The sequence below is a fragment of the Pelophylax lessonae genome (assembly GCF_965119305.1).
Source record: "Pelophylax lessonae genome assembly, chromosome: 10".
Lineage (NCBI taxonomy): Eukaryota > Metazoa > Chordata > Amphibia > Anura > Ranidae > Pelophylax > Pelophylax lessonae.
In genome coordinates this window covers 210,909,017-210,933,927 of record NC_138777.1, presented here as the reverse complement: position 1 = coordinate 210,933,927, position 24,911 = coordinate 210,909,017, and the positions used below count along the sequence as shown (strand labels likewise).

At 45.2% G+C, this 24,911-nt stretch overlaps 1 long non-coding RNA gene across 1 annotated transcript; it reads left to right on the top strand.

Moving 5' to 3' along the window:
• Positions 1–2,712: 2,712 nt before the first annotated feature.
• LOC309565844 lies at positions 2,713–24,619 on the top strand. The gene is made up of 2 exons (XR_014225838.1): positions 2,713–3,056; positions 24,064–24,619. It is a non-coding gene; the product is annotated as an uncharacterized lncRNA (long non-coding RNA).
• The last annotated feature ends 292 nt before the right edge of the window (positions 24,620–24,911 follow it).

Sequence of the window (24,911 nt, the reverse complement as noted above, 5' to 3'; positions counted from 1 at the left end):
GCGCAGGGTCCCCATAGATCCCCCTTTAGAGCAGGGTCCCCAAATATTCCCTTTTTAGAGCAGGCCAGGAAATTCCCCCCCCCCCCCTTATGGACGCCCATGGATGGATGAAAGGTCCGTCTCTGCTCACTGTGCAGTGATGGACCTGTCAGCAGTGCCGGGAGAAGGTTATCCAGCTCCCAGGACAAGGATGCCAAACTGCACCCCCCCCCCCCCTTTCCTTAGGGTTAGGGTCAAGGCACCCCCCCCCCCCCCCATCCCTGCAATAAACCATTGCGCCCAGGGCAACCGACCCTCGTGTCCCGGCCCTGCCTGTCAGAGTCCTGCTCTCCTCAGTGGTGCAATAGTGGGTCCGACTTTGCAGAGGGAAGTTACATGCAAGTCGCACCCATCTAAAGTTGTGTCAAAGTTCAAAGTTGCACTCCAAAGTCGCACAAGTGTAGATGGAACCTAGTCCTCTTTGAAGTCGTGCTGAAGTAGCATGACTTCAAAGCCGGACTCGTGTAAACTTCTTGTGTTGATTGTTTACATCTGTGCAACTTCATTAAACAAATGTCAATGCAAATCGCACAGAAATAGTAAAGGAACCTTTTTTTTTTTCTTCTTTTTCAATAAACCTTTTCCAAAGTCACTGCAACTCAAGTCTGTTCCATTGAATGGTTCTATTGCCGCAATTGGGATGCGACTTGTCATGTGACTTTGAACTGTCAAGTCGCACTGGTGTGAACTTCTTGTGTGGATTGTTGATATCTGTGCGACTTCATTTAACAGATGTCAATGCAAATCGCACAGAAAAAGTACAGGAAACTTTTTTTTTTTTGTTTCAAGGAACCTTTTCCAAAGTCACTGCGACTCAAGTCCGTTCCATTGAACGGTTCTATTGCCGCAATTGGGGTGCAACTTGTCATACGACTTTAAACTGTCAAGTCGCACTGGTGCGAACCAGGGCTAAGTGTTAGGCCCCTTTCACATTTGTACAACCTGAAAGTCGTGCCACTTTGACGAGACTTGAAGCCATGCCTGCGTAATCTTGAGGTCTATGAAAGGGGCCTTACAATGACACATCACTGAGCATATCACACACACACCTGCACAGGTTGAACTGGATGGACTGTTGTCTTTATTCAACCTCAACTACTAAGCTTAATGGCTGGCTGTCTGGCACATTGTGGTGGCTGGCTAGCTGGCACCCTGTGGTATGTGTGTGGCTGGCACACAGGCTGTGGGTGGCTGGCTGGTACAGGGCCTGTGGGTGGCTGGCTGACTGGCACCCTGTCTGTGGGTGGCTGGCTGACTGGAACCCTGTGGTGGGTGGGTGGATGGCTGTCTGGCACATTGTGGTGGCTGGCTGGCACCCTGTGGTGGGTGGCTGGCTGTCTGGCACCCTGTGGTGGTTGGCTGGCTGGCAACCTGTGGTAGGTGGGTGGCTGGCACATGGGCTGGTGGTGGCTGGCTGGTACGGTGCCTGTGGCTGGCTGGTAAAGGGCCTGTGGGTGGCTGGCTGTCTGGCACCCTGTGGTGGGTGGGTGGCTCTCTGGCACATTGTGGTGGCTGGCTGGCACCCTGTGGTGGGTGGGTGGCTGGCTGGCACCCTGTGGTAGGTGGGTGGCTGGCACACGGGCTGTGGGTGGCTGGCTGGTACGGTGCCTATGGCTGGCTGGTAAAGGGCCTGTGGGTGGCTGGCTGACTGGCACCCTGTCTGTGGGTGGCTGGCTGTCTGGAACCCTGTGGTGGGTGGCTGTCTGGCACCCTGTGGTGGGTGGCTGGCACACGGGCTGTGGGTGGCTGGCTGGTACGGTGCCTGTGGCTGGCTGTTACAGGGCCTGTGGGTGGCTGGCTGACTGGCACCCTGTCTGTGGGTGGGTGGCTGTCTGGAACCCTGTGGCGGGTGGCTGGCTGTCTCGCACCCTGTGGCGGGTGGCTGGCTGTCTCGCACCCTGTGGCGGGTGGCTGGCTGGTTGGCACCCTGTGGTGGGTGGGTGGCTGGCTGGCACCGGGCTGCTGTGGATGGGTGTATGGCTGTGATACACTCCCGTGAGACTAGTCCCGACTCCAGATGAGGCTGTCCAAGGCAAGGGAGGCGGCCTAAGAAGACAGAATGACGTCACAAAAATATCGTAAATATCGGCCAGTTCCGGGGCCGATACCGATATATCGGGGAAAGTGCATATCGGCCACCGATATATCAGTCTATCCCTACTATGTAATTATATACAGTACAGTATGTATAATGTTAGATCCACTTTAATTAAGAAAAACAATGTAACAATATGATATTTATAAAATAAAGAAGATAAAATAAACTCTGCCTCCCCTATAGAGAATGTCATTATTTGTAATTTCACTTTCTGAGTGCGATAAACCAGTTACTAATGATGCATCAATAAAACAAAAACAAAATTCTACCATTTCCTAGGTTACAATAAAATTCTTCTTTTTATTTCATTCCATCCAGTATTTATAGAAGTGATCGTATCTTTCATCCCCCCACACACAACATACGTAAATAAAATAAAATACAAAGACGATTTGATTTGCTGCGTTCCTCTCTGATCGTTTTTTTTTTTGCGCTGCCCTTCGCCCGCTGGGAGGTAAAAAATAAACAGAGTTACAGGAAGCGAAGACTTTGTAGTTTGCCGTGCAAAAAATAAAAAAAAAGTTTTGCAGCTCTTTGCAGCGTGAGCGGTTTTCAGGGCTGTGCTTTTTTTTTTTTTTTTCTTTCCTTTTTAAGCTTGTTGTAATCTTATTTTCGGCAGAGCCGGCGGTTTTCTGTCACCGTGTGCTGCTATCGTGTGACCGCCTACTGGGTTCCGATCTGAGTGTAAAGCGAAGCATCTCCCCGTGTACCGGCCACATTGTATCTTCTCCTCCTCAGGTAGAGGTCCCGCGCTTAACCAGAAAAAAAAAGGCGATCGGACGCAAGTCACAGGATCTCAGACTGCGCTCTTTTATTATGCGCTTTTTTTAATAGCTCTTTTGTTTTTTGTTTTTTGTGTGACATGGCTGAACTATGAGGACTGAAGACACCATGGGGCTGAGAGCGTCCTGTTTAAAAGGTAAGACAAAACTGCGAAAGTTGATCAGGCTTGACTCGTTCTGATTGGCCGTGATCTGTCTCTGCCGCTCCTATTCAACTGTATGGATGGGCAAAACTTTTCTTTTTAGGGCTGGGAAGGGTTAATGCCCATGTGTTTGGGTTTTTTTTTTTTTTTTTTATCTGTCTGGAACCTCCTGGGGAGATTTACCTTTACTTCCTGTCCTGGAGGCACAACAGGAAGTGAGAGGAAATCTCCAAAGTGAGGGAAGCCCCTTCTCAGACAGTTGTCCCTGGAACAGGTGCCCTCTCACATTTTGTTCTGGTGACAATTGTAACATTTTGGATTAACTATTTTGTTCTGTACTCACCATAACTTTTACTTGACCTTTATTTGTTAATTAATTTATTAATTAACTAATTGCCATTATTTACTTGACCTTCTGGAAGGTTTTACCCCCTTCATGACCAGGCCATTTTTTGCAACACAGCACTGCGTTACTTTAACTGGCAACTGCGCAGTCGTGTGACACTGCACCCCAATAAAATCTATGTCTTTTTTCCCCACAAAGAGAGGTTTTTTTTTCTGGTGGTATTTCATCACCTCTGCCGTTTTTTTTTTTTTTTTTTGCACTATAAACAAAAAAAACAACTATTTAAAAAATAATATATATATATTTTACTTTAAATAAAAACATATATATATATATATATATATATATATATATATATATATATATATATATATTTTCTTTCTGCTATAAAACACATAAAAAAAAATCAAATTTACCTTTACTTCCTGTCCTGGAGGCACAACAGGAAGTGAGAGGAAATCTCCAAAGTGAGGGAATCACCCTCTCGGACAGTTGTCCCTGGAAAAGGTGTCCTCTCACATTTTGTTCTGGTGACAATTGTAACATTTTGGATTTCCCATTTTGTTCTGTACTCACAATAAAAATTTTTTGGCTGCCATTAATTGACCTTTATTTGTTAATTAATTTGTTTATTAATTAAATGGCATTAATTATTTTTACTTTTAGAAGGTTTTACCCCCCTTCATGACCAGGCCATTTTTTGCAATATGGCACTGTGTTACGTTAACTGGCAACTGTGCAGTCCTGCAATGCTGTACCCCAATAAAATTTATGTCCTTTTTTCCCCACAATGAGAGTTTTTTTTTTTTTTTGGTGTTATTTGCTAACCTCTTAGTTTTTTTTTTTTCAATGATACATAAACAAAACATAAACAAAAAAAATACTATTTTGAAAAAAAAAAACAATATTTTTTACTTTAAATAAAAAAAAAACAATATTTTTTACTTTCTGCTATAAAACACAACCAATTAATTGTTTTTTTTTTTTTCAATGATACATAAACAAAACATAAACAAAAAAAACTACTATTTTTAAAAAAAATAATATTTTTTACTTTCTGCTATAAAACGCATCCAATTAAAAAAATCGAATTTACCTTTACTTCCTGTCCTGGAGGCACAACAGGAAGTGAGAGGCAATCCCCAAAATGAGGGAATCCCCCTCTCAGACAGTTGTCCCTGGAACAGGTGTCCTCTTGTTAATTAATTTCCCCTCCTAGCACAAATCCGTTCAATCATCCCTACTAGCATATCAAAGGGGATTATAATCCGCGCAATCCAAAAACAAAATCTTAAAACAAAAACAAAATCTTTCACCTATTTTTTGATCTTCAATTGTGGACCTTTTTAAAAACTTTTTAATGTATTTTGGAATATGGAATTTGCTCACTTTGTCGCTTTATGCGCTTAATTCATCCACAATATTTATACATTTATTTTATTTATTATTGTATTTATTGATTGATAATTCTACCTTTTGGCGCTGCATTTTATTTATTTGTTATCCCTACTAGCATACCCCCCAAATCCCCCTTCCATACAGAAATCCACTCTCCTAGTACACATCCCTCTCTCCAAAGTAGTGACCGATATCGGATTTTCCTTGCCAATTGAATATCGGTATCGGCCAATATTGGCCGATATTTTTGTACATTTAAAAAAAATATATAATTTTTTTTTTTTACACTTGACAGGTACTTTTGTGGAGAGATCTGGGGATCTAAAAGACCCCAAACCCCTCCTCTGCACTTAAAAGCATTCAAAACACCAAGTTTGGCTGTTTTGAATGATCGCATTGTTTTGAATCTGGCGCTGAATACCCGGAAGTGATGTCATGACTTCCGGGTTTTGCATGGAGACCCGATCAGAGCCGAATGTGGCTTTGATTAGGCCTTCGGCGGCCATGCAGGCTGCTTGCTCGTGTCTCCCGGTGGGAGTGGAGACCCGGGCGAGCCGCGGAAGGCGGCGGGAGGGGGAGGGACATCCCCTCCCCCCTTCTTGTAATGACTGCCAAGCGGCTTCTGAGCCGCATCGGTTGTCATTACAAGACAGCCGACCCTCGGCTATGGACGCCGGTACCGGGGTGATGCCTCTAGCTGCAGGCATCACTCCAGTACAGCACTTTCCGAAATATCGGTAACCTCAGGGGCCGATTCCGATAAATCGGGGAAAGTGCATATCGGCCCCCGAAATATCGGCAATATCGGTAACCCCAGGGGCCGATTCCGATAAGTCGGGGAAAGTGCATATCGGCCCCCGAAATATCGGCAATATCGGTAACCCCAGGGGCCGATTCCGATATATCGGGGAAAGTGCATATCGGCATTGCCGATAATCGATTGATCCCTACGACAAAGCACTCATTCTAGCACAACCCCCCAAAATCCCCACTGCGTCCAGGGCAGCAGCTCTTCCTGCCCACCCCTTGTCCCAGAGTATGGTATCCCCAAAAACGCAGTGTGGTTTTTAACAAAGACATGAAGCGGAATACATTTTGGCCTAAATTTATAAAGAAATTTGATTTTATTGGGTATGTTTTCTAATAGATAGAATACATTGCTTTTCTTTCTGAAATTAGTTATATTTTTTCGTTTATATATATATATATATATATATAAAAAACAGAGGTGTTCAAATACCACCAAAAGAAAGCTCTATTTGCGTAGGCAAAAAAAAAAAAAACAATACAAATTTAATTTGGGTACAGCGTTGCATGACCGCACAATTACCAGTTAAAGTAGCGAAGTGCCGAATTGCAAACAATGCCTGGGTCATGAAGGGGGGGGGGGTAAAACCTTCCAGTGGCCAAGTGGATAAAAGGAGAAAGTCTTCGATTATATCCACTGTCTACATTCATGTTTATTTCTTCTTACAATACATTTTCATATCGGCTTTCCAGCTTCTCCTTTTACTTGGAATATGGGATGAATAGAGAAGTCATCGGGGTGCAGACAATGAGACGTTTTGTTTTCCAGTTATTTGTATTTGTTAGTAAAATGCGGCATTCAATCCATAGACTGCGATGGCACAGCCAAGAACGTTAAAGTGGGCGACCCTTCCTTTAGGCCCCATGCACACTGGGCGTTATAAAAACGCCAGTAGCTTTGTAGTGAGTTTTTCAGCTTTTTTTTAGCTTTTTTGCATTGACGTTTTTTACGTTTTTGAGCGTTTTTAGCTAAAAATCACTTCTCTGCTATTTTAGTAACTCCGATATTCCCACAATGCAATGCTTTGTGGGATTGCATCACACGAGTGTTCACACCCATGCGATAAGATTTAGGTGCGGGAGGAAAAAAGGGCCCTACAAGATTTTGGTGCAAATGTGGACCCTTTTTTCCCCACATCAAAATCGCATCGCATGGGTGTGAACACCCATGCGATGCGATTGTGTCAAGCTCACTGCATTTTGCAATCTGTCGTTCTTGGAACATTAAGCCCCCGTTCACATCGGACAGATTTGATATGCGATTTGACATGTCAAATTGCATGCCAAATCAGAACCCATTCCCGGCAACGTCACTGTCCTAATTGGTGCAACCCTGACTTTGCGGCGCCGCACCGATTTTCAAAAGTAGTTTCTGCACTGCTTTTGGCGACTTCAGGGCGATTTCAATAGACATCTGTGCATGAACCCGTACAGATGTCTGTCACATCGCCCCAGAAGTCGCACGGACATGCAAGTTTGAAATTGTGTGCTGAATAATTTCAAACCCGCCCTCAGTGTAAACCAGTGCCGTTGCCGGCAATAGACTCTAATTTGACATGCGATTCGATATGACAAATCGCATGCCAGAGCGACAGATGTCTGTCAAATCGCCCCCGAAGTCGCACTGACATGCGAGTTTGAAATCGTGGCCGACTCTTCCTTTAGGCCTCATGAACACTGGACATTAAAAATGCCAGTAGCTTCGTTTTTCAGCGTTTTTTTATTTTCATTGCATTGGCGGTTTCAACTTTTTTTTAGCATTTTGTAGCGGTTTTTTTTTTTTTTTTTTTTTTTGGCGTTTTTAGCTAAAAATTACCTCTCTGCCATTTTAGTAACTCTGACTTTCCCACATTTTTGAATTTTCGAACTCCGACTTTCACACCCATGCGATAAGATTTAGGTGCGGGGAAAAAAGGGTCCTACAACATTTTGGTGCAAATGTGGACCCTTTTTTCTCTGCATCAAAATCATGTTGCATGGGTGTGAACAACCATGCGATGCGATTGTGTCAAGCTCACTGCATTTTGCAATCTTTTTCAGGGTGTCATTCATGGAACATTAAGGGACACAAAAGGGGGGGATTTACTAAAACTGGTGCACACAGAATCTGGTGCAGCTGTGCATAATAACCAATCAGCTTCTAACATCAGCTTGTTCAATTAAGCCCCCGTTCACATCGGCATGATTTGACATGTCAAATCGCATGCCAAATCAGAGCCTATTGCCGGCAACGTCACTGTCCAAATTGGTGCAACCCTGACTTTTCGGCACCGCACTGATTTCCAAAAGTAGTTTCTGCACTACTTTTGGCGACTTCAGGGCGATTTCAATAGACATCTGTGCATGAACCAGTACAGATGTCTGTCAAATCGCCCCTGATGTCGCACTGACATGTGAGTTTGAAATTGTGTGCGTTCAGTTGATTGATTTCAGCCCCGCGTTCAGTGTGAACCAATGCCGTTGCTGGCAATAGGCTCCGATTTGGCATGCGATTCGACATGACAAATCGCATGTCAGATTGGCACAATGTAAACAGGGCTTCGTGCACCATGAATGATACCCTGAAACAGATTGAAAAATGCAGTGCGCTTGCCAGAATCGCATCGCATGGCTGTTCACTCCTATGCAATGCGATTAGGTGTGGAGGGTGTGGACACATGTCCGCTGACATCCGATCCGATCCGTCAAATCTGGACGGATGGAAATCCTACTTTCCATCCGTCTGGCGGATCGGATTGGATGAGAACAGACAGGCGGTCCGGGCTGTCAAAAATGAGTTTGAACGATTTTTCGGCTAGTATATGACCAGCTTAAAGCCTCGCACACACGCAACGATTATCGGCCGACCGATCGGCCGTCTTTTGTCCAGTGTTGTTGTGTTGGTTGAAATGTGCTCTAGACTGCACACAAATTTTGTCGGCCAACAAAAACCAACTTCAGAAGTGATGTCATGTGCTGGTTTACTTTCTGTGTGTTTTTTCTTCTCTGAGCATGCCCAGTCTTGCTCATCTGATTTTTGTCTGCCGAAATCTGTACTGACTGACGGAAAATCGGCCGTTCTGTTGACGGGCAACAAAAATTTTATAGCATGCACACCAGATTTGTTCGGCCGAAAAGTCGGAGTCGGTTGTCGGAAGCATCATACTAACAAGCCGAAAATCGGCCGATCGGACGTTGGCAGAAAGTTCACGGCCAACAATCGTTGCATGTGTACGAGGCATAAGTTTCTAACATCCACCAACCATTCAGTTTTGGGGGAGCATACACCCCAGATAGCAAGCAATTGAGCTGCAAGTTTGAAAATGACTTGCTAAGCTATTGTTATGCTGACCATACACTATACAAAAAATCGTTCAAACTCAATTTCGAAAAACAAACACCTGGCCGTGAGAGCAAACGATCGTGCCATCATGTAATGACCAATAAATCGTTCAATGGATGTAAATGAATCAATTTTTTGTTTGTTTTTTCACATATACCTTAGATTGTAAGCTCCTTGAGGGCAGGGACGTGAATGTGCAATGTATATGTAAAGCGTTGCGTAAATTGACAGCGCTATATAAGTACCTGAAATAAATAATAAAATAAAATATACCGAATGCTAAAAGTTTGGACAAGAAGCACATTAGCCGTTCAATTTATCGTTCGATCAGGAGAAAATTTTCAAACTTTGTTTTTCGGCTCAAAAACGTCACAACCGATTACCAATTTGTGCCCATTAACTGGCCGAAAAACAAACTGTCCAAATGAACGAATTTCGGCTGATTTTTTGTATAATGTATGGCCAGCATAAAACTTGCCCGGCTTTACATGTTTGTTGCATAATTTCTGCAAGTGTGCATTGCATAACTCCAGATCAACTTTCTTTGCAATCTGTAAGTCTGCTGCAAGTTCTGGTTCAGTTTTGTTGTGTAATAGTCCTCCCACCACCGGGGGCACTGTGGCTGAATTGTAATGCTATAGTCCAGCCTTTCTCAACCAGTGTGCCGCGGCACACTGGTGTGCCGCCAGAGGTTCTAAGGTGTGCCACAGGATCATGGGAGAGAAGGGCTATCAGATGAGCCCTATCTCCCGATCCCCTGCCAAACTGTACATCAGCACTGATAGAGAGCTCGGTCAGCCTCAAAAGTGAAAGTAAAGGGGGGGGGGGGGCAGTGTGCTGTGCTCTCTGCTTCCCCCTACAGTGCCAAGAATTTATGGCGCGATTTTGCGCGTGTTCTGCGACACACAGTAACGTGACTCAAGCCTTGGACAGGGGTGCCTCAAGACTGAAAATACTTTTTAAGGGCGCCCCAACTGGAAAAAGGTTGAGAAACACTGCTATAGTCTCACCACTGCAACTTTGCTCTTGCTAGAGACTTGCTACACACATTTGCTACAAATTGGAAAAAATGTCAACTAGAACTTGTGCTTCAAGTGCTCTGCAAGCGTACAACCTGCCAGTGACGACAAAGTATTGTTTTTTGTATATTCCTATGCAAATAAAGTATACATTTTCAACCAAAAAAACCTGCCAGTGAAAATTTGCAGCAAGTTACCAAGACTTACAATTCAATACTGCCACAAATTTGTGGCACTTTATTCTTGCTATCTGGGACTCGTGATTGACCTCCTTGACTTTCCTAATACCCAGAATCCTTTGCAGCAGGGAAGATGTGCAGATTTAGGCTGGGTTCACGCATGTGCGATGCCAGATATCGCATGTGATTCGCACCGCATTGCTGTGCAGAGCGCGTTGCGATGTCCGGGGTTGCCACCTCATCCCTTTAAACCAGGACACGCATTAATTACACAGGTTCTGTGGCTGATTAAAGCGGTAGTATCCCCGGAGAAAGAAAAAAAAAAACCCTGCAGGACAATGACATAATGTGCTAGTATGCACTGCATAATAGCACAATATTAAATATCTGCAATATAAGATTCTTAAAAAAAAATTAAAAATCACATTTTTTTTCATCATGTTTGGCCAATTTGTATTCTGCTACATATTTTTGGTAAAAAAAAAATCCCAATAAGTGTATTTTGATTGGTTTGCGCAAAATTTATCACGTCTACTAAAAGATTTATGTCATTTTTATTTATTTTTTTTTTTTACTAGTAATGGTGGCGATGTGCGATTTTTAGCGGGACTGTGACACTGCGGCGCACTGATCGGACCCCTAACTGCCATTTTTGACACTTTTGGGAAGACCAGTGACATTACTGCAGTAATCAGTGCTAAAAATATGCACTGTTACTGTAATAATGACACTGGCAGGGAAGGGGTTAACAGTGTGGGTGATCAAGGGGTTAAATGTGAGCCTAGGGGAGTGATTCTAACTGAATGGGGCGGGGCTCGTGAAATCATCATAGAGACCTGTGTTCCTATATAGAAGGATCACAGGTGCTCTGTGATCATTCCAGGGAGAAGAACGGTCGGCTGTGTTTACAACAGCCGACCGTTCTTCTCTCTCAGCGGTCGCGGGTGTCCAGCGGCAATTGGAGCCGTTGGCCCTGTGCATCAGAGTCCCCGCTGCCGAATGGGGGCGGGATCATCAGTTAACATCCGTTTTCATCCGCTTCCGTCAATGTCCATTTTTTTTGAACGGATGAATGCCCTATTTTTCATCTGTCAAAAAAATGGATCGGATGAAAACGGATGACAACTGACGAAAAATGGATGAAAAACGGATGGAAAACTGATACATTTTGACGTGACTGAACTGATGAACTGAATGGACCGTATGTGTGAAAGGGGCCTTATGTGCATCATATCAGCCTCAGAACCGGTGTTATTATTATGTGTTCTGGATTAAAGGGATGAGGTGGCAACCCATGCGATGTGAATTCAGCCATACAGTTTATATGGCTGAACTCGCATTTCATTCACACGAAAATGCTGCAGGAACCCTTTTTTCCTGCACTGGAATCAGATTGAATAAATGTTCGATCTGATTCCTGTCCAAATTCACAGTTCGCACTGCGATCTGTGCACTGATCTGGGGGTGTCATTAACTTTATATTGACACCCGTAGTGGTTCACAGAGGGCAGTGTGAACTGCCTGAGGGGGAAATGTGATGCAGGAATCCGTACTAGAATCACTCTGGTTCCCGCATCGCACCAGTGTGAACCCAGCCTTAATCTTGGGCTGACCCTTTCATGCCTGCCCGCAGCAGGGGATCCCCCCCTCCCCCCTACACTGGCAGAATGAAGAGGGAAGGAAGTTGGTGATAAGTCGCAATATCGATAAGAAAAATTCCAGATTAGTCATTCGTACGGTAGCTGAGCGTGCAATGGAAATAAATTAATTTCCAGCTACATAAAAAAAAAAAAATTGTTTCTGCCCCTCCCCCAATCTGCTCGCCTCCATCACTCTATGATAACCTGGGGGGGAAGTAGGTTGGAGTGCAATGCCGGTGTTCCGTGAGAATTACCTACCCTCGTCACTTCCGGTTCACGGCAGTCTGTGTAACGCGAGCAGTTACATTAAAGGTAAATGTAGCTAAAGCTGTGCTGCACCATGAGTCATCTCCGCTCCTGTCCCGGTCACTTCCCTGCTCTCGGCTAGTAAATATAAAAGCGGCGGCGGCTGTATGAAAAGATAAATCACGGAGCCGCCAGCCGCTTTTATATTTACTAGCCAAGATCAGGGAAGTGACCGGGACAGGAGCGGAGATGACTCATAGTGCAGCACAGCTATTTTATGTCACCGCCGCGTCGGTAGGTTTTTTTAACGGACACCGAGATCGTTTCAAACTAGTGCGCATGCGCACTAGTCTGATCCTCAGCTCTTCCATTAGGTATCCGGGGCTGTGAGCATGCGCACTGTTGCGCTGCTCAGCTGTTCCTGGCCGGAAGTGACGAGGAGTAGGTTTTTCTCACGGGGTAAGTAATTCTCACGTTACACCGGGCACACCATGAATTCTGGATGTGACCCAGCCGTGTGATGAAGCTGCTGGATTCTGTCAGCTACACTCCAGGGACCTGTTTCTTATTGTTATCAGCAGCTATGGGGCAGCCATCTTTGTTTTATCCCAGCCTGAGCTGTCCTAATGCAAAGCTGCAACCGTCACTTATGGATTGGCAATGCAGATTTATTGCTGGTGTGTGAGAGATAACATTGAAAAAAATCATTATGGGAGACGCTGAGAGACACCATACTGGGGAGACACCATGCTGGGGAGACACCATGCTGGGGAGACAGACACCATGCTGGGGAGACACCACACTGGGGAGACACCATACTGAGGAGACACCATACTGGGGAGACACCATACTGGAGAGACACCATACTGGAGAGACACCATACTGGAGAGACACCATACTGGAGAGACACTATACTGGGGAGACACCATACTGGAGAGACACTATACTGGGGAGACACCATACTGGAGAGACACTATACTGGGGAGACACCACACTGGGGAGACACCACACTGGGGAGACACCATACTGGGGAGACACCACACTGAGGAGACACCATACTGAGGAGACACCATACTGGGGAGACACCATACTGGAGAGACACCATACTGGAGAGACACTATACTGGGGAGACACCACACTGGGGAGACACCATACTGGGGAGACACCATACTGAGGAGACACCATACTGAGGAGACACCATACTGGGGAGACACCATACTGGAGAGACACCATACTGGAGAGACACTATACTGGGGAGACACCATACTGGAGAGACACTATACTGGGGAGACACCACACTGGGGAGACACCATACTGGGGAGACACCATACTGAGGAGACACCATACTGAGGAGACACCATACTGAGGAGACACCATACTGAGGAGACACCATACTGGGGAGACACCATGCTGGGGAGACACCACACTGGGGAGACACCATACTGGGGAGACACCACACTGGGGAGACACCACACTGGGGAGACACTATACTGGGGAGACACCATACTGGAGAGACACCATACTGGGGAGACACCACACTGGGGAGACACCACACTGGGGAGACACCACACTGGGGAGACACCACACTGGGGAGACACCATACTGGGGAGACACCACACTGGGGAGACACCATACTGGGGAGACACCACACTGGGGAGACACCACACTGGGGAGACACCATACTGGGGAGACACCATACTGGAGAGACACCACACTGGGGAGACATCATGCTGGGGAGACACCACACTGGGGAGACACCACACTGGGGAGACACCACACTGGGGAGACACCATACTGGAGAGACACCACACTGGGGAGACACCATGCTGGGGAGACACCATGCTGGGGAGACACCAGGCTGGGGAGACACCATACCAGAAATACCAGAAATAATATTATAGCAGGCCAGATGTGACCCGTGGACCCTGGTCTGGGGACTCATCATTCTGCTGCAGGCAGGACAAAGCATTTCCTCTGTCTCCCCTCCCCCATTCATCAGAATGCAACATTGTAACTTTGTAGCAAATCAGGAGATGATTTACTCCAGCAGGGGCTGATGTGTGTCATATATTTGTGAACACAAAGGTCTAAAACTGTACAGGCGCCAAGATTTACATGGTCGTGCCATCTGTAAGCTGGCATCTCAGCCTAGGAAGTAGTAAATGGCGACCCCAGGATAATCCCTAAATGGTGCCGTCCTTCAGAAGAGAAAAGCAGAAGAAGGCATAGTCAGGGGGAGTCCTGTGATCCCTGTGAGAGGTAATATATACCTGGCATGATTAAACTGACACATTACTCACTTATCATGACCAGATTTATCCAATGACAGGTCCACCCTAAGAGCCGGGTCACATCAGTGCCATGACAGATATCGCATGTGATTCGCACTGCACTGCTCTGCAAATCACATGCGATGTCTGTGCGATGCGAATCCAGCCATACAGATTGTATACAGATTGTATGGCTGAATTTGCATCGGATTCGGACACAATTCTCACAGGACCCTTTTTTGGGTCCGCACCAGATTCGGATCGCATGGGTGTTCACACCAATGCAATCCGATTCATGTCCGAACTGACAGTTCGCACTGTAATATGCAAACTGATCTGGGGTGTCGGTAACTTTGTATTGACACCCCCAGCGATTTGCATAAGGCAGTGTGAACTGCCTGCGAGTTGAGTGCGACGCGGGAACCCGCAGTGGATTCGCAGGGTTCACGCATTGCATGGGTGTAAACCGAACTAATACAAGCTCTCCAAAAAAAGGGCCCCCATGCCCATCTGTAATTTACAATTATATGCACACAGGGCCGGCTCAACAATGGGTCCCGCTGGGTCCATTGGACCCAGGCAGCACTTTGAGAGGGGCAGAAAATTGATGCCCAAGGTTGTTTTTCCAGCAGTTTTGGGTGTCATCAGTTTGCAGCGTGTTACCGCGGCATTTCCCACCCTTATACTGTCACCCATAGTGAACACTGGTGAGTATGAGGAGGCGGAGCCTCTCCTCCGGGGGAACGTTCTTTATGTGATTGTGGTGTGCGCAATGACGTCAAACAAAATAATACTGGAGTTTGTGGTTTGGAATTGAACATAATGATATGTCATATGATTGTGCATGTAGACAAGGTAACAGCGTGTGAATCCGACTTCCTGATACATTTTATTTTAGTTTTAATTATCAGGTTATAAAATAATGGATGGGGGGCCTTTGGCGGGTGTGATTTTTTTTTTTGGGGGGGGGGTTAGGGGCAGCATTTCAATCTTGGACCCAAGCAGCACAATGTCTTGGGCCAGCCCTGTATAGACAATACATTGATCCTGATTGTTACATTGTGTTCGTTTACTGTGTATATACAGTATGTCACAAAAGTAAGTACAACCCTCACATTTTTGTAAATATTTTATTATATCTTTTCATGTGACAACACTGAAGAAATGACACTTTGCTACAATGTAAAGTAGTGAGTGTACAGCTTGTATAACAGTGTAAATTTTCTGTCCCCTCAAAATAACTCCACACACAGCCATTAATGTCTAAACTGCTGGCAACAAAAGTGAGTACACCCCTAAGTGAAAATGTCCAAATTGGGCCCAAAGTGTCAATATTTTGTGTGGCCACCATTATTTTCCAGCACTGCCCTAACCCTCCTGATCATGGAGATCACCAGAGCTTCACAGGTTGCCACTGGAGTCCTCTTCCACTCCTCCATGATGACATCACAGAGCTGGTGGATGTTAGAGACCTTGCGCTTCTCCACCTTCTGTTTGAGGATGCCCCACAGATGCTCAATAGGGTTTAGGTCTGGAGCAATGCTTGGCCAGTCCATCACCTTTACCCTCAGCTTCTTTAGCAAGGCAGTGATCGCCTTGGAGATGTGTTTGGGGTCGTTTTGTTGGAATACTGCCCTGCGGCCCAGTCTCTGAAGGGAGGGGATCATGCTCTGCTTCAGTATGTCACAGTACATGTTGGCATTCATGGTTCCCTCAATGAACTGTAGCTCCCCAGTGCTGGCAGCACTCATGCAGCCCCAGACCATGACACTCCCACCACCATGCTTGACTGTAGACAAGACACACTTGTCTTTGTATTCCTCACCTGGTTGCCGCCACACACACTTGACATCCTCTGAACCAAATATGTTTATCTTTGTCTCATCAGAACACAGGACATGGTTCCAGTAATCCATGTCCTTTGTCTGCTTGTCTTCAGCATACTGTTTATGGACTTTCTTGTGCATCATCTTTAGAAGAGGCTTCCTTCTGGGATGACAGCCATGCAGACCAATTTGATGCAGTGTGCGGCGTATGGTCTGAGCACTGACAGGCTGACCCCCCCACCCCTTAAACCTCTGCAGCAATGCTGGCAGCACTCATACGTCTATTTCCCAAAGACAACCTCTGGATATGATGCTGAGCGCATGCACTCAACTTCTTTGGTCGACCATGGTGAGGCCTGTTCTGAGTTGAACCTGTCCTGTTAAACCGCTGTATGGTCTTGGCCACCGTGCTGCAGCTCAGTTTCAGGGTCTTGGCAATCTTCTTATAGCCTAGGCCATCTTTATGTAGAGCAACAATTCTTTTTTTCAGATCCTCAGAGAGTTCTTTGCCATGAAGTGCCATGTTGAGCTTCCAGTGACCAGTATGAGAGAGTGAGAGCGATAACACCAAATTTAACACACCTGCTCCCCATTCACACCTGAGTCACGAGTCACATGACACCGGGGAGGAAAATAGCTAATTGGGCCCAATTTGGACATTTTCATTTAGGGGTGTACTCACTTTTGTTGCCAGGGGTTTAGACATTAATGGCTGTGTGTTGAGTTATTTTGAGGGGACAGCAAATTTACACTGTTATACAAGCTGTACACTCACTACTTTACATTGTAGCAAAGTGTCATTTCTTCAGTGTTGTCACATGAAAAGATATAATAAAATATTTACAAAAATGTGAGGGGTGTACTCACTTTTGTGAGATACTGTACATGATGTGATTGCTGGTTACTGGCCGGATCCTTTCCCGGGTTATGGGGTTCTCAGGCCTGTCTTGCCCCTGTGTATCTAGCCGTGTAGTCAGAGTGCCCCTTTAACACTCTCTTTACTCCCCTTGACACCCAGCAGCGTCCCTGGTGACAATATAGACATAACTGCTGCCAACAATATGATTACATGTGAGCAATCCGGCCTTTTATACCTCCTGTGAGTTTAGCAGATGAAAAGCATATACACATGGGGGGGTATGGGGGGGGGGATGGGGGGATTATCTGTACATAGTAATCCTCCGCAGGAACAAATCTGATTTAAATGATACTTTGTGCATTAATGGGGCCTCCGACCTTTTCACCTTGCAGATCACCCGGCGCTTCCGGCTGTCGGCCTTATCGGCCTCCATTCATCCAAGTGACGGGAGTCGGGAGGCAGCAATATATGAAACTGAGACGTAATCTGCTGCTTATATTTTGCCGTCCTGATTCCTCCCTCATCATTTTTAAGTGTAAAACTTTTTTTTCCTGTATTGGATAGAATGGAGAGGGGTTATACCCCCTGACAGCTTTTATTGCTGTCTGTGCTCCCCGTTAGGGAGATTCATCCCCCTTTTTGTCCTGTTGACCATTATCACCAAGAATGAAAGGAAATCCCACATTTTTCATTGTCACCAGAACAGGAATAAAGGGGAAATGTTCCAATGGGGACGCTAGTTTTGGTGACAACCAGAGATACCCTGACTTTGGAGGGATTTCCCTCTCACTTCCTGTTTTGACTATAGGACAGGAAGTGAAGGAAAACCTCTCATATGGGACGCCGAAGGAAAACAAAAGCTGACCGGGGCTATAACTGTGGCTGTGATTAACTGGTTGCTGACCACACGCCGTGTATTTACTGCGGCATTGTGGCTCCCCAAAACCGACGTAAGGCTACGTCGGTCGTGAGCAGGGAGCTAGGGTGCGGGCGCGCTCCCGTCCCCAGTCGGCAGTGGAGAAGCTGATGCACGGGGCAGGCGGCTCTGATTGCCGCCTGACACCCGCGATTGCTCCCCGCTGAGAGAGAACGGTCAGCTGTTGTAAACACAGCCGCCTGTTCTTCTCCCTGGAATGATCATAGAGCCCCTGTGATCCTTCTATATAGGATCACAGATCTCTATGGTCATTTCAGAAGCCACGCCTCCCCCACAGTTAGAATCACTCCCCTAGGCTCACATTTAACCCCTTGATCACCCACAATGTTAACCCCTTCCCTGCCAGTGTAATTTTACAGTAACAGTGCATATTTTTAGCACTGATTACTGTAGTAATGTCACTGGTCTCCCCAAAAGTGTCAAAAATGTCAGTTAGGGGTCCGATCTGTCCGCCGCAATGTCCCAGTCCCGCTAAAAATCGCAGATCGCCGCCATTACTAGTAAAAAAAAAAAAAACAATAAAAATGACATAAATCTTTCCCGTAGTTAGTAGACGTGATAACTTTTGCGCAAAGCAATCAAAATACGCTTATTGCGATATTTTTTAACTAAAAATATGTAGCGGAAAACAAATTGGCCTAAAATGTTTGAAAAATTTTTATTTTTATTTTTTTTTTTTTTTTGAGAAGGTCATATAGCACAATGTGGAAAAAAAAAAAAATATATATATATATATATATATATATATATATATATATATTTTTTTTTTTTTTTTAAATTGTTGCTCTTTTTTTTTTGTTTATAGCGCAAAAAATCGCAGAGGTAATCAAATACCACCAAAAGAAAGCTCTATTTGTGGAAAAAAAAGGACATCAATTTTATTTAGGTACAGCGTCGCACGACCGCGCAATTGTCAGTTAAAGTAACGCAGTGCCGAATTGCAAAATATGGCCTGGTCATTAAGGGGGCAAATCCTTCCGGTCCAGGAGTGGTTAAGCACTGATTTAGTGTGAAACACGTCAGCCTATTTATCCTGTACTTGTGCTGTATGGATTTTTCTTTGACATAAATGAGAAAGAATCGGAGTGCGGCCTTCCAGACGTCTTCCTTGACTGCCATGCATTGTGCATTTTGAGCCGGCACCCATTCATTACTCCATTTTGAACAGAGGTATTATGCAGTGGCTCTATCTGTAGCGGTGATCACCTTCGTTGTCAACTTTCAGTCCCAGTTCACATATATGTGATGCAGGAACCCTGAGAATGCACTGCGGGTTCCCGCATCGCATTCAAATCGCAGGCAGTTCACACTGCCATATGCGAATCGCTGGGGGTGTCAATACAAAGTCAACGACACCCCCAGATCAGTTCGCATATCGCACTGCAAACTGTCAGTTCGGACATGAATCGGATCACATAGGTGTGAACACCCATCTGATTCTGCTGCAGACCAAAAAAAGGGTCCTGTGCGAGTTGTGTCCAAATGCATTGCAAATTCTGTGTCACTGTGTTTCTCTATGCAATGCAGGCAGTAGAAGCGGCAGGCAGAGTGCTGTACATCTTCCTGATAACATCCCAGCACCCTGCTTCAGTACTCCTCTCAGGAGGTCCAGTCCTGATGCAAGTAGTGGGAGGAGTTATGCAAATATCATCATGCATTGATGTGTAGGTGTCAGTGGAGTGGACATTCCTAGGCAGGCTGTTTTTGCATAGGTAACGCCAACATGGAATGCTGAGCTTCCATGATTGAAAAAAATGAAATAGAGCTCTGCCTCTCACCCACTCCATCAGGACCAGTGACTAGCAAAAAAAAAAGAGAGTAATTAGCCCCCAACCCCGAACATGTCGGCTATCCTGTCGGCACTGCGGGGGCTTCGTTTTTAGGTAAGTACTTCATAATGAGCTAGTATGCGATGCATACTAGCTCATTATGCCTTTGTCTTTACAGGGTTTTTTTTGTTTACATTTGTTTCAGCGGGTTTACTTCCTCTTTAAATGAAGCTGAGTCCTCCATAGGGAATGTAACCTTTCTTGCCAGGCGAACTACTGGAGGTTCAAGTGATGAAAATAATATAACTTGTACAGATGATTGAAGAAGAACCTTTTCTCAGTTTTTTACCATTCCTTTTTTTTGGGGGGGAGATTCTCCTCCTCCCATGCAATGGCCTGCTTAATTGCCTGGATACAGTGCCTTGCGAAAGTATTCGGCCCCCTTGAACTTTTCGACCTTTTGCCACATTTCAGGCCTCAAACATAAAGATATAAAACTGTCATTTTTTTGTGAAGAATAAACAACAAGTGGGACACAATCATGAAGTGGAACGAAATTTATTGGATATTTCAAACTTTGTTAACAAATAAAAAACTGAAAAATTGGGCGTGCAAAATTATTCAGCCCCCTTAAGTTAATACTTTGTAGCGCCACCTTTTGCTGCGATTACAGCTGTAAGTCACTTGGGGTATGTCTCTATCAGTTTTGCACATCGATTCGAGAGACTGAAATTTTTGCCCATTCCTCCTTGCAAAACAGCTCGAGCTCAGTGAGGTTGGATGGAGAGCGTTTGTGAACAGCAGTTTTCAGTTCTTTCCACAGATTCTCGATTGGATTCAGGTCTGGACTTTGACTTGGCCATTCTAACACCTGGAAATGTTTGTTTGTGAACCATTCCATTGTAGATTTTGCTTTATGTTTTGGATCATTGTCTTGTTGGAAGACAAATCTCCGTCCCAGTCTCAGGTCTTTTGCAGACTCCATCAGGTTTTCTTCCAGAATGGTCCTGTATTTGGCTCCATCCATCTTCCCATCAATTTTAACCATCTTCCCTGTCCCTGCTGAAGAAAAGCAGGCCCAAACCATGATGCTGCCACCACCATGTTTGACAGTGGGGATGGTGTGTTCAGGGTGATGAGCTGTGTTGCTTTTACGCCAAATATAACGTTTTGCATTGTTGCCAAAAAGTTTGATTTTGGTTTCATCTGACCAGAGCACCTTCTTCCACATGTTTGGTGTCTCCCAGGTGGCTTGTGGCAAACTTTAAACGACACTTTTTATGAATATCTTTAAGAAATGGCTTTCTTCTTGCCACTCTTCCATAAAGGCCAGATTTGTGCAGTATTCGACTGATTGTTGTCCTATGGACAGAGTCTCCCATCTCAGCTGTAGATCTCTGCAGTTCATCCAGAGTGATCATGGGCCTCTTGGCTGCATCTCTGATCAGTCTTCTTCTTGTATGAGCTGAAAGTTTAGAGGGACGGCCAGGTCTTCGTAGATTTGCAGTGGTCTGATACTCCTTTCATTTCAATATTATCGCTTGCACAGTGCTCCTTGGGATGTCAACATTGGATCATCCTCACTGAACTTCTGGAGAGAGTTTGCTGCACTGAAAGTAAAGGGGCTGAATAATTTTGCACGCCCAATTTTTCAGTTTTTTATTTGTTAACAAAATTTGAAATATCCAATAAATTTCGTTCCACTTCATGATTGTGTCCCACTTGTTGTTGATTCTTCACAAAAAATTACAGTTTTATATCTTTATGTTTGAAGCCTGAAATGTGGCAAAAGGTCAAAAAGTTCAAGGGGGCCAAATACTTTCGCAAGGCACTGTATATGGTTCTACCAGAGATAAGCTGAAACCAAGTTGCTCCGGGTCTTCTTCTAATGTAGAGGAGCTACTATTGTCTACAGGCTGCACACTCACTAGGGAAGCAGCATTAAGTGGCTAAGCGCTGCCTGCAGAGGTGCCACTCCTCCTGCGGCGATTCCTGACTGGCACAGCTAGGGAGTTGCCCTGCTGGGATAACTGAAGTGAGGTTAGAAATTATTGCACCCCCTTCTTAAATGAGGATGACACGTGGGCATTCTCCTGTTCTTTATCAGCTGCAAATTCTTCCAGGCAGCCGTTACAAACTAACTTATTTGGCATAGGTACTGCGATACCCAGGCCCAGCAAAACCTTTGCTGGGGCACTGGCGTTGCTCAGGAGAATAGGAGGTATGAAGTCTCTTTTTGAATTTCCTCCTAGAGTGGGAGCAGCAGGGCTATGCTCCTCTGAAGAACATCTGTCCTCTCTAGCTCTTGATCTTTGAAAGCATGAGCACGCGGGGCTGAAACAAATCAAAGAAACCCGCATAAGAAAACTTACAGATACAGTGGTCTCCACCTTAGATGTTGATGGTCTTTGGCAGGAGGGCCCATGCCTACCGGACGCCAGGGGTCTGTGGCGACGTCGGAAACATTTTGGAAACACAGACCACGGAGTCTGACGCGTGAGTGAGTCAGAGGGCCTCTCGCACTAACCCTGCGGCACAATTAAGGTGAGGGCCGGGGCGCACCGGCTGAGGTGGGATCCCCCCACCGGCTGTCCAGCTGACCAGCTTTATGGAGATGCTGTCCAGCAGGACTTGGCACCTGCCCACACTGCCAAAAGTACCAATACCTGGTCACATGATCATGGTATCACTGTGCTTGATTGGCCAGCAAACTCGCCTGAACTAACCCCCTTAGAGAATCTGTGGGGTATTGTCAAGAGGAAGATGAGAGACACCAGACCCAACAATGCAGATGAGATGAAAGCCGCTATCAAAGCAACCTGGGCTTCCATAAACACCTCAGCAGTGCCACAGGCTGATCGCCCCCATGCCACACCGCATGGATGCAGTAATTCGTGCAAAAGGAGTATTGAGTGCATACTATACTGTACATGGAGATACTTTTCAGTAAGCCAGCATTTCTGTATTCAAAAGCCTATTTTTTTATTGGTCTTATGTAATATTCTATTTTTTTGAGATACTGAATTTTGTGTTTTCACTAGCTGTAAGCCATAATCATCAAAATTAAAAGAAAGAAATGCTTGAAATATATCACATCTATATGACATATATGAGTTTCACTTTTTGAATTGAATTACTGAAAAAAAATTAACCTTTTTGATGATATTCTAATTTTATGAGATGCACTGCACACACACACACACACATATATATATATATATATATATATATGTATGTGTGTGTATATGTATGTGTGTATATATATATATATATATATATATATGTGTGTGTTTTTGTATATATGCTATACCTGCAACAAGCAGCAGAGAGCGCCAGAGGGAAGTCTGCCTGTGCAGGGACCAGAAGCCTAGAGCTATGGTAAAGACTCCTATCATAGCCTATAAACATATACTGTACATAATAAAGCCATTTAAACTGTCCTGGGAGAAAGAGAAACCTCCCCCAGGACTCCTCCCATTAATGGCAAGTAGGCACTTTTTACCCTCAACCTAAATGGTGCCCGGCCTCCAGGCTGGCCAGTGGGCATGTGTGAGCCGGCACACCCCAATTAAGTCACCGTGTGTGCCCCTGGCAGAGAAAAACAGAGCTGGGGGGCTGCGCTCGCCCTATAGGGATGCCAAGCTGCCTCGAGCAGCGAGGAACAGAGTCTCCGCTGAGGAAAAAAAGGTAATGATTTACCGCAGGTGGAAGTGAAAAAAAAAAAAAAAGACTATGGTGTTGGTATGCTGCCATGTTGGCGCCAGGAAAATGAAATTCAATGAATAAAAGGGGCGGGCGAGAGATGGTTTAGTAGACTGGGGTGGAAAGGGCTAGATAATGCTAAACATCCTGCGGCCAGGAAATGAGGCAGGGCTCTATCTGACTTGCTGCAGCTTCTAATGCACATTGTGAGAAGCTCACAGTGTGCAGTGAAATCAGAGTAAACCATTTCAGTCCAGGAGAGGAGCCGCTACAACTGTGCAAGACTGAAAGATAAAAAAAAAACAGCTATGTGGTGGAAGGACCTGTGTGATTGAATACATATTGAATGGGTAGATCAGGTAGGTCCTCACATTACATAAAGATTTTCTAAACCTGGTGCACTAGGAATCTATGCATGGTAGCCAATCAGCTTCTGACTTTAGGTTGTTCAATTAAGCTTTGACAAAAAAAAAAAAATCTGGAGGCTGATTGGCTACCATGCATAGATGCACCAGATTTTGCGCTCTCCAGTTTTAGTAAATCAACCTCTATAATTTTTACAGGTTGTACAGAGATTGAATGGTCAGATTGGTGGTGTGCTATAGACAATGTAATAACTTGTATCCATGATAGAAGTGATAGACCCCCCTGGTGATCTCTGTGCTGGTCTCCTGTCTCTAGGTCTTCAGATCGGTCACAGAGGTGAAGAGACGTCCTCTGGACACCTGAAGGTCCCGGATATAATCATCACCCCTCCCACCCCAACCGGCACCATGAACTCCAGGACGTCAACTCCGCAGGTGCGGCCCGCCTTACCCACCATGAACTGCTGCTGATCTGATAACTACAGTCATTATGATGTGTGACAGCCATGTGAAAGGTGACAGTTCAGATCCGATATCACAGACTGATTGATTGCTACAGGCAACAAGAAATCACATTTTTGAAAAACTTTTCCTACACGACTGACAAGGAAGGAAGAACACTAAGAAGTCCGAACTGTGTTCAGAAGTCGGCACACTGGAAGGGAAGACGGATGTCATTCACACTCGGGGGACTTTCCCTTTAAGTGACATTGCTGCACTGAATTTTAGATGTCACTTTATCACAGAGTGGAAGGATCTGAAATGTGACAAGATCCCGAGATGAGATGACAAATGTCACTTCCCTATAATACAAATCTCTGTACTGGGGGGATGGGAAATGCAACAAAATAAAATGTGAGACATCAAATATATTACAGTGTTATCTATTTCCTTCTTTGTTTTTTACTTTCCCCTCGTCACCATCTTTCCCTCTATCTTTCTCTCTCACCCCCACTCTATCCTGGATCCTTTTTTTCCCCTTCTCTGTTTCTTTTACCCTCCCCCCCCATCCCTAGCTATCTCTCCCCCATCCCTATCTCTCCCCCATCCATATCTCTCCCCAATCTCTCTCTCTCTCCCCCCCCCATCCCTATCTATCTCTCCCCATCCCTATCTCTCCCCATCCCTATCTCTTCCCATCCCTATCTCTCCCCCACCCCTATC